The following is a 10,712-nucleotide window of genomic DNA, read 5'->3' on the forward strand; positions in this document are numbered from 1 at the left end:
CATTGATGGTCTGAAATCTCTTCCCTTTCAAAGGTGATTTTAGTTTTGGGAAAAGCCGGAGTCACAAGGAACCAAATCTGGGCTGCAGCGGAACTGAGTCACCTGGATAATTTGATGTTTTGCCAGAAAACTCTGTATGAGACATGATGCATGAGCAGGCATGTTGTCATGATGAAGCTGCCAATCACCAGTTGCCAATAGCTATGGCCTTCTGAGTCATCCAAATAGTTTCTGTGGAGGAATGTTCAAGCTTAACGCAAAAATTTGATGCAGATTCATTGCTCTACTTGCTCAATCATTTTGAATGTGATGGCTACACAGTACACGTGCTCACTCAATGGTACCTACGACCCTCACTGACTAGTACAGTGGTCATCATTGTTCACACATGTGCATTGCAGTCCACTCTCCTTGCTGCCAGGTTACAGTGATGTTGCACAAACCATTCCCATTATATTAACAATGGCTGGACTTTTTCTGGATAAACTTTGTATTGCATTAATATATATAGATTATTGTGTTACTACTGGTATATTGTGTTAATGAAATAATTATATATTGATTATATTAATAAAATTAATAAAATTAAAATAAAAATTAAGTTAGAAATGAAATTGCCTTCCAAGGTGTTCAGCAGAAATGACCGTAGTAAAAAATAGCACAAGTCAGCTTGCAGAGGATGTGATTGGAGGATCATGGCATGTCTTACAAGTCATTTACGCAGACTTCCTCTCAGTTGAGGAATCCCTTTTACTATATTGGTGGCAGACACTCAGCCCACTAGCCTCTGCTTGAGTATGTTCAGAATGCTTTGTGAGGCAGAGGGCCCTTTTCATTGTTACTCAACATTACTTATTAGATTGTTCTTCCTTGCAGGAAAACAAAATAAGCTCCTCATGATTTCTGATCATTGATTCTATGCCTGAGCATCCATTACATGTGACAGCCTAGCCAGTATTTGAAAATTTATGATGGCTTCCCCTCCCTTTCCTTCCCCGGAGAGTTGACTATTTTCTACCCTAAATCTTCCCAAATTATACAATGGTTACTTAGAAGACCTCTCCTTTATATTTCTCTTGAAACTTGTTCTCCTCATCTGAATCTTTTATCTGTAACCTCCTTAAATTAGGGAGCCAAACCTGGACACTACATGGGGCTTGACATGTGTAGATTACAGGGAATTCAATGTGTGTTTCTGTGACTGTGGGTGAGAAAGATAGATGGCTTTTGGAGGTGGTGGGTCTGGGTCTTACAGAAAAGCAGGTGTTCTTTTTTAAAATCAGACTTCTGCCGAAATGATGGCTAACCCCATGCTCTCTCGTGAAATGCTGTTTGTAGACCCCTTGCATCAAAATTAACTGAGATTATTTGTAAAAATAGGAATTAGGGCTCTTTATACTGTTGAGTCAGAGTCTCTGAGTGTGAAGTCTGGGAATCTACATTTTTACTAAACTCTCCTGATGTTTCTTACATACACTGATATTTCAGAACCATCAATATGGCAATTAAGAACACAGGATTTCCCAACTTTAAGCTGTGCAACTGTGGAATTGTTATTGGCCTAAAAGGATATTGGTGGTTTCATTCCTTCTGCCATTGATTGGTTTAGGTATGAGTAAGTGATTTGATCCTGGAAATGAAATGTGAGGGAAATCTGTAGGGACCTTCTGGGTAGGGCTTTCCTAACCAATAGAAAGAGTGTAGGAAGTGTATTTTTCTAGAGGTTGATATCTCTGTGTGGTGCCTGGAATCACTGCAGCCATTGTGTAAATACCGGGGGGGGGGGGGGGGGGGCGCTGCCCACATGTTGAGAATGGTGAAGGGGAAGGATGAGTCCTCTATGGTGTTGTCATGCTGCTCAGTCAGCCAACTCTGGGACCAGCCACTCCTCACCAACGGTTGTGAGATAGGAGACCCCTGATACGTAAGCCTGTTTTAGTTAGGCACTCTTACATGCAACTGAAAGCATTCTAGTGGACCTAGCATGTAATGCTCTTAGCACAATGCTTAAAACATAATATTTGCATAACAAATGACAGCTGCCATTTTCTTATCATTATTATTAACAGAAATAGTGGAGTTCTTGTCTATTAAATTTACGACAGAGATCATAGTGTCAATCCTATTATAAGACACATCTCAAAAATATTTCTGAAAGTTTGCAGTGACTTTCCTTGGTTTCCACTATTTATTTAGGATTATTAGAATCATGGTGGTTCAATGTATATCAGATCTTCTTAGCCTTGAGGTTTTTTACAAATTTGAAAAACTTTTCAGCCTTTTAAGTTTTTACTTAAATTTTGGCCTCCTTTAAAATATGGTTATGGTTTGAATAGAAAGAGATAGGCTTCCGTGTTGGTGGTCAGAACACATCACAACTGAGAATTATTCTGGGAACGAGACTAATTTCATGATTTGTCATGGGTGGTCCCGAGGTAAACATTGTAAGGGCATTTGGAGGGCAGCTTGTGCATGTAGGAGTTGGAAATTTATCCTGTAAATTCCTGGAGATTTTTGTCTGGTGAGGCATCTGAGAGAGTTAGCTGACGTTAGGTGCCCTGCCCAAGGTCATTCAACTGTGGTGTGACCAGAGAGGGATTAGAATTCATAGTCACAGTGCCTGGAATTCCTGTGCGTGACTAGGCTCTGCTTCGTGATGTTACTTGGGTGCAACAGTAATTATTGTGGCTACAATGTTTCCAGAGAACAAGGGGAGGGACAATAGTGGAGTTAGAGTCTGGTCCAACTCTTGTTTTAAAAAGGAGGAAATTGACATCTTTAGAGGTCAAGTGATACGTCCAAAGTTACATGGCCTACAAGTGGCATATAAGGACTTCTGTCTTATGGTGCTTGGCTTCTTTCTTTTCCCCTGTATCATTTCTGCTAACTTTATTTAAAACTTCTCTTTCTAGAATTTTATGACATGAGAGCTACAAACATTTGACAAAATTGTAAAGTAGACTGCATTCTCTTATTAGCTCTATTGCTTAATTTTCACTCTTTCTACTGTCTAGTTGTATCAGAACTTCTTGTATTTCTTTAGAATTCCTAGGAGATGTGTGAGGCCAGTGCTTACTTTCATGGCTGGTGTATCAAGGCATATTCATTCATTATGTCCATAATGTAGAAAGTCTGGCTTTTTTGTGGCTCCAGAAACAAGTGTATTACTTGGAATTTATGTTATATTACTTGTTATGTATGACATGAATATTACTGGATTGAAGAATCTTGCTTTTTTTAGGAGGTTCATTTCATTTCCCATTACTCCAGTCTTCATATTCAAAGTACAGAGAATTCTAAGTGGAGTATATTGAAGTAGATTCAGCTTCTTTGCATTATTTCTGTATTCAATTGCTAAATTCTTTTATAACTCTATTGAGTGTCTGTTAACTAAATTACCATGGCTTGCATGAACCGCTCTGTTCCTGTGGAAGTCAGGTACAAGAACATGAGATTTCCTATTGTTTCATTAAATCCAACCAATGTGACCCTAAGAATATGTATAAAGGAACTTAAGAAGTACAAATTTACTACAATAGTAAGAGTATATGAAGCAATTTATGATACCAGTCTTGTGGAGAAAGAAAATGTTTGTGTTCTTGACTGGCCTTTTGATGATGGTGCACCACCATCCAAATAGATGGTTGATGATTGGTAAAGTCTTAATATAAAAATTAAGTTTTGTGAACAATCTGGTTGTTGTATTGCTGTTCATTGTGTTGCAGGCTCTGGGAGAGCTCTGGTGCTTGCTGCCCAAGCATTAATTGAAGGTGGAATGAAATATGAAGATGTGGTACAGTTCATAAGACAAAAGCAGAGTGGAGCTTATAACAGTTAGCAACTTTTGTATTTGGAGAAGTATAATCCTAAAATGTGCCTGCACTTCAAAGACTCCGATGTTCATAGAAGCAACTGTTGCATTCAATAAAACTGGCTTCTGATGCCATGGCCTTGGAAGTGGAACTTGAGACAGGACCCAATTTGCCACACACATTACCAACATGCTGGCATGGTGAATAAGTCTAATGAAGCTTCCACTGGAGTATGGAAAAGCAGTTTTACCAGGCCACAGGCTTGAAAGAATTGCAACCTCTATGTTTGGGTTACAATCAACTTATTTTGACACTCAGCAAAAGATGCTTACTGTTCAGCATTTATCATTTGTACCAATTGACTTTCCCTGAAATCATGCATTTTGAGTTATATCTTTAAATCTATTCCCATGCCAGAACCTTATCAATATATAAAAAATTTGGAAAGATTAGGTGTCAAAACACCCATCACAATTCTTGTATATTTTTAGTATCATCCAGAACTAATATCACAGGAACTCTGAACCACCTGGACCTAACACAGTTTGTCCCTTCAGTCATTTCAAATGTAGAAAGTAGAGCCTATATGGTTATCTGTCTGCTCACTTTATGTTCACATCTCCCACATTCATTCAAGTGTACGTTAGGTTTGTTCAACTTTTTAAAAAATTGTATACCGAGTCCTAGTGATTATTTAATGTCTTCCTATAAATCTCACTTTGTGCTGAATTAATGGACAGCCTCCATTTTGAAAATCTACATTGTATAGAAGCACTTGTCTTACATTAACAGACAAAAAGCCTGTCAGTTATTTTTAATGTTTGCACCTGCGGGCAACTTATAGTGAGACCCTGAGGAAAGAATGGGGGGCTGTTAAGTATTTTCAATAAAGTGTGGCCTTTGTTTTGTGCAGAACATGTAATATATGCTCTTAATATAGTAATATTTTTGAAGGGTAGAGATGCTTCATTATTGTTGCTTAAATAATTCTTAATCATAAACATTTTTAAATTTTTGTATGTTTATACTGTCTAAAGTTGTTTGCCAATTTATTTTTGTTTGAAGTATGATTTTTTCCTTCCTAACCTTATCTTGCAAAAAAATTTTGATTTTTGCTAATGAATTGATCAGATATCTAATGTCTTATATGCCTTTTGAGCTGTGTGACTTAATATTTGGAAACTTGATAATTTGTTTTATTAGCTGTAATTGATAAAATGGTAACATGTATTAATGTTAGTTCAACCATGTATTTATACCATCTGGGAATGCGTGGTTACAGGTCTGTGGGAGAAATAATTTGTCAGTGGTCATTCACCACCTGGTAAAATCTACTTCAAGAGCTTAAACACTTAAATAAATAATGAGATAAATTTATCATTAAAAAAAGCTGAGGCAGTTCCTGCTACCCTGGCAGTTACAGATGAGGAAAGTGGGGGTCAAGGTCGCACAGGCAAAAGCTCTACAGCTGGGATTGGAGGCCAGGTCCATTTGAATTTAGAGCCGTTATAGATTTAAATTAAAAAAGGAAATGTACTTTAAACCTATATAATCCAATTGACCAAAGTCACCCTAATACGTTTAATTAAAATAAAATAAAATAAAATAAAATGATAAATTAAGAAAGAGGGACTGGCACTTCTGATGAGTATACTGATACAGAGAAATAATCTGGGGCTTAAGACCCAGATCTCAGAGGACACCCGGGGGGTGGGCCCCATCTGCTGGGCGTGGGGTCACCCGGGGCGTCTACAGAGGTAGTGACGGCACTGAATTCTCAGAAAAACAATCACTAGAAGTCAAGAGGTTGCCTATTACACAATATCGCCCAGAAGTGGCCCATTTCTGGATATCAGCCAAAAATAAGTTTGTTTTGGAAGGCAGCATGGCACCATCCACCAGCCAGTTAGAGATGCCAACTAGGGGCTGAGGTCTTCAGACTGACATGTCACTCACAAAAGGAATTGTGCTCTTGAGTTCTGCGTCACGGGGAGAAGGAGCCTCACTCAGTTCTGACAGATGTCATATCAAGAGGGGTTTAGAGCAGAGGCTATGGATTTAGATTTGTTGTTTCTTGTCCGTGGGCACCAGTTCCCAAATATGTGACCTTTATCTAGTGACCTTCATCTCCAAATTCTTCGAAATGGGATAATGATGGCACTTACCACATAGCTTTGCTGCGAGGGTTCGGTGAGGTGGTGTATGTAACACACCAAGCACAGAGCCATGGCGCTCAGTAGGTGAATGTTCACAGCTGTCACCATCATCAGGGCCATTATTCTGGTGGCTCCTCCTGGTAAGTCAGGGGAGCAGGCCTACACAGATCTTTGCACTTCCTCCACAGATCTGCATTCCATTCCTACTTTCTTCAGGAAGTCACACAAGTTTTCTGGACTTTTCTGTCATGATAGAAAGCCAACAAGAGAGTGTGTGGCCCCGTGCACTCCTGTGCCACATAAAATAATGGGGATGAAGAGAGAATGCCTGGCCCCCACCCTGGGCTGTGTGCTATGGTCACTCATGATGCTTTTGTAAAAGTAGATTGACCTCTGAGCCATATGGAGGTGACTGAGTGATGGCACAGAGAAGCCAACAGCATTGAAAGAAGAATTTATTCTTCTACAATGTTACTCACAGTTCTCTTCAATGTTACTCACAGTAACTTCTACTGTTACTCACAGTTCTCTAGGGAGTGGGCATGCCACGTCACATGGGCCACGTGGGGAGCACCAGGTTTGCTCAGGAGGCAGAAAGGAATGAGAGGAAAGTGCAGGCCAATGCCTTCACTGGGTTTTCTACAGAAAGGGCCAGGCAGAGGAAACTGCTGAAACTGGAGAGTGTCAAGAATTCTGGCTAGCTTTGGGCTACAGGGGTGGTCTCTAGTTGCCTGGTACGTGGCCCTGGGTTGATTCCGAGCAGAGGAACACGGCTGGGCATGTGAGGGTTAGACAAAGGAGGTGGTTGAAGGATTTGGGTTCAGGTTTGTATACATACAGTTTGCAGAGGAAAGGTGGGTTCATGGGGAAGATGTTATCTTCAGTAATTAGCTGGCCCTGGGAGGGGCCCTCTCTCCCCAGACCTGGAAGGTCTCCAAATGTCAAAAGACCATAAGACACAGAAAATTTTCATGAAACATACTTGATGTACTCATTTATCTGGCCCCTACTATCATTCCCTGGTTACCTGACCTTCAGTGTTCCCTGAAAAGTGGATAAAGTCATAGGCATCAAGGTCATGTGCACAGGTCAAGCTGTTCCTGGTAGAAAAGCAAGATTTGTATGTCCTGGTAGACAATGCAAAAAATAGCCTTCAGTTATCTGTCAGGCTCTGTGCTGTCACACAATTTACAATGTGTTTATAGTCTATGAAGAAAAGAGAGAAAAAAAAAAGAAGGGAAGAGAAAGACAATGACCAAGACAAGCCTTGGGGAAAACATACTGAAGCCTGCTGTATCTTTTGGTGGTGCTACCAGGCAACTAGCAAATTCCCATCAGCCCCGCAGCTGTCTGTGCTGATTTAGAATCTTCAGTTTGCAGTTTTAGAAAGGAGTCTAGGTTATAATTGCAGATTTCACCAGATAAAATGAGACAAAAGCAAACACCACTTAACTCCCACCCACACAAGAGCATTTGTTTTGAATTATTCTCTGTATCTGATTTTCTTTTATGGCAGCTATTTTTGAGTAGGTGTAAAAGATTTTTAAAAGCTGAATCAAATCTCATAGTGCCTCTTTTTACAGCTAGGTCTTAACTGCTTCCCACATTCGTGAGCCTTGAGCTCACATGTAATAGAATTATGGTTAATGCTTATCCGAACTTGTCAAGTAAACTGGAAACCCAGACCTTGGGCCTGTTTTATGATCATAGACTCATACCTGGTCTCCAAGACATTGTTCCTATTGCAGTTTATCTTGCATATACTTATGGGTGACTTGCTGGTACAGGCCACTGGGATTTTGATACAGTAAAACAAATCTTGAGACCAGAGTCAAAAAGAATTGTGTTTATTCTCAGTGCTGCATGAGAAAGATTTCATTCTTTCCAACAATACTAGTCATATATCTTGCCTTGATTGCTAACATGATCTCTAACTATTTATTGAGTATCTAATAGATTGTAAGCTCCTCAGGGTCTCTTCATATTTTCATGCCCATCTCACAAGCAGTTAGCTGTGTTAGGCCACACTGGAAGCTAACATTAGCAGTTGATTAAGTCATTGTCTTACTGCAATGTTTCTTCAGGTATCCTGTGTGGTCCATCTAAGGTCAGAAAGGATCCATGTGATGGGCATTGAATGAATAAATCAGACAATGAAAGACCATTCTATTCTAGAGTTCCTGGAATGTCACCATTACATACTATGGCCTACCTTCTAGTAAATAAGTGAGTTTATTAAAGGTTTCTAAAATTAGGTATTTGCATTTTTTGTTTTTCCAAGTATTCTATTAGAGAATTCTAGAGTATCTTGAGTATTCCACTGAGATAGTTTGCTCATGTGCGATACTGTCGAGACTACAAAACTCCCATTGCAATGTACATATGCAGGCAGATAGTTGCATTTCCCAGGCACATAGTTGTTATCACTGCGTCACAGATTCTACCTTGAACTGATCATGATTTTCAGCTGCTACTCTTCTTGATTTAATAAATATTTTCAAATTTTTACCTTTGTAGTCTTTGTTATTATTGAGGTTTTTAATTGAAAAGTGGAATTGGTGTAATACAAGGACCACAGGAACTTTTGCCCTGCTGCCTAAGCTGTGCTCAGTCCAAAAACGTGGAGAGCTGTGGCTCCAGGCCTGAGTGTCCATGCCGTGATTGACATGGTCCTCTGTGAGGTACAGTGCAAACAATTTGTTACTAATGACAACCAAAATACCAAGTTGCGAAGGATTTATTTTTCTGTTATGCTATTCTTGCTTACTGCTTTTGATGCACTTTCTTAAATGGGGAGAAGGGAGAGAAAATGAGAAACTGGAGACTGTATCAACCTGAAGCGGCCGGGTCAAAGCCACATCCCGCAGGGAGGGACCAGCTGGGATTCAGAGCAGTGGCAATTCCCAGTGATCGCAGTGCTTATGAGCTGCGACTTCATGGCTTTTTCAGTTTTATTTTTTTTAAATTTGTTTCTCCCTGAGTTTGAGATGTGAGTTCTTGAGGGTTTTAAGAATGTTCCCATTTCCCTAGTCTCCATGTTCTTTTACATTTTATTCATGGGCAAACTTGTAATACAGAAGAGCCAGGGGAGCTGAGATCATTTCCTAGAACTGCGGTCACCAAACGGAGGCCTCTGGAGCAAAGTTGTGCCTGAAAATTCACACCACCATTTTTTATTATTTATCAGAAATCTGTATATTATAAATTTTCTATCTTAAACAATGACTTGTGTGTGCTTATTCTTAAGTAGAACTTACACCATTAATTGATTTAACAAGTATTTATGTGCTGGATGTAAAATGGTCAACAACATAGGCATGAGCTTGTTGTGCAGGGGAGGTGAGGGGGGTGAAGATGATGAGGGTGGAAGGTGGGAGGGAGGGAGGGATGGGGCCAGGGATAGAGAAAAGTAAACAGGCAATTAGAATGCACAGTGTTAAGAGCCTTAGTGGGGTAAGTTTGGAATCCCACGGTGGCACATTGGAAGGCGCACATGACCTCAATTTGAGAGATTCACAAGGAAGTTTTTAAGGGGGAGTTGTGTCTAAATTGAGATGCAAAGAGTGAAAAACAAATGGACTTATGATATTGTCTATGGAAAATGAGTCTAGGGAAAAAAAGGTTATTTTTTCAAAATATGGTATAGAATTTTAATTATATTTGCTATGTTTTCTTATAAGGCATAGATATATTTTCCCTTATAAGAGCTTTGGAACCTTTAAAAGTTCTATTTCATCACTCACATTTGTAAAATGTTTCTGAATTCCACTCCCCATTCCCATTTAAATCAAAATAGCCTGATATATTTTACCTGCCAGAAAATAAATGTTAAAACTTGCCATGATCTGTATATCCTCCATGGGAGAGTACCTTCATGAAAATGGCGCTGTCAGGTGTATCACAGTGAGGAAAGAAGATTGAGATGTGTTCATTCTACACTGACTATTGATTGAGCACCTATGACATACCAGGCTGTGTTCTGTGCACTGGAGGCACAGCAGCAACCAAAGAAATGTTTCTGCCCTCATGGCCCTAACATTCTGCTAGGGAATATGGATAAAAGTATGTTAATATACAATATGTCAAGTAGGGATGGGTATTATTTAAAAGGCAGGTAAAGAGTTCTGGAGTGGGAAGAGGCTATGTTAGGTAGGATAATTTTAGGTGGGATAGTTTAGGTGGGAGAAGCTCTTACAATCAGGTAACAAATTAGATGAGATCTGAATGAAGTAGAGGAGTGAGCCATACAGCTGTCCGGAGAAAGAGTATCCCAGGTGATGAGAATAGCAAGTGCAAAGGTCCTGAAGTAGGTGTACGAGGTCTTTCCAGAAGGTATACAGCCATGTAATGTGAAAAATAGACACATGCACTGAAGAAGGTACAAGGTACAAGAGACATTTTACATAGGACCATCACACCTCAGTCCCCTTCAAACTAGGCACCTTGGGACCTCACACAGTTCTCCCAATTGCCATCAGCTGCCCCATCATATTTTCCTGAGTCTCATCAACAGTCTGAAATCTCTTCCCTTTCAAAGGTGATTTTAGTTTTTGGAAAAGCCAGACGTCACAGGACACCAGTCTGGGCTGTAGCGAGGCTGAGCCACCTGGGTGATTTGATATTTTGCCAAAAAACTATATGAGAAGTGGTACACGAGCAAGAGTGTTGTCATGATGAAGCTGCCGATCACCAGTTACCCATAGCTGTGGCCTTCTGAATCATCCAAATAATTTCTGCAGAGAAA

The 10,712-nt window shown here is 39.8% G+C and overlaps 1 pseudogene; it reads left to right on the forward strand.

Annotated features, from left to right (window-relative positions):
* Positions 1-2,512: 2,512 nt before the first annotated feature.
* On the forward strand, positions 2,513-4,217 carry LOC118498728 (annotated as a pseudogene).
* Positions 4,218-10,712: the final 6,495 nt, after the last annotated feature.

Source organism: Phyllostomus discolor, chromosome 2, assembly GCF_004126475.2.
Source record: "Phyllostomus discolor isolate MPI-MPIP mPhyDis1 chromosome 2, mPhyDis1.pri.v3, whole genome shotgun sequence".
NCBI lineage: Eukaryota > Metazoa > Chordata > Mammalia > Chiroptera > Phyllostomidae > Phyllostomus > Phyllostomus discolor.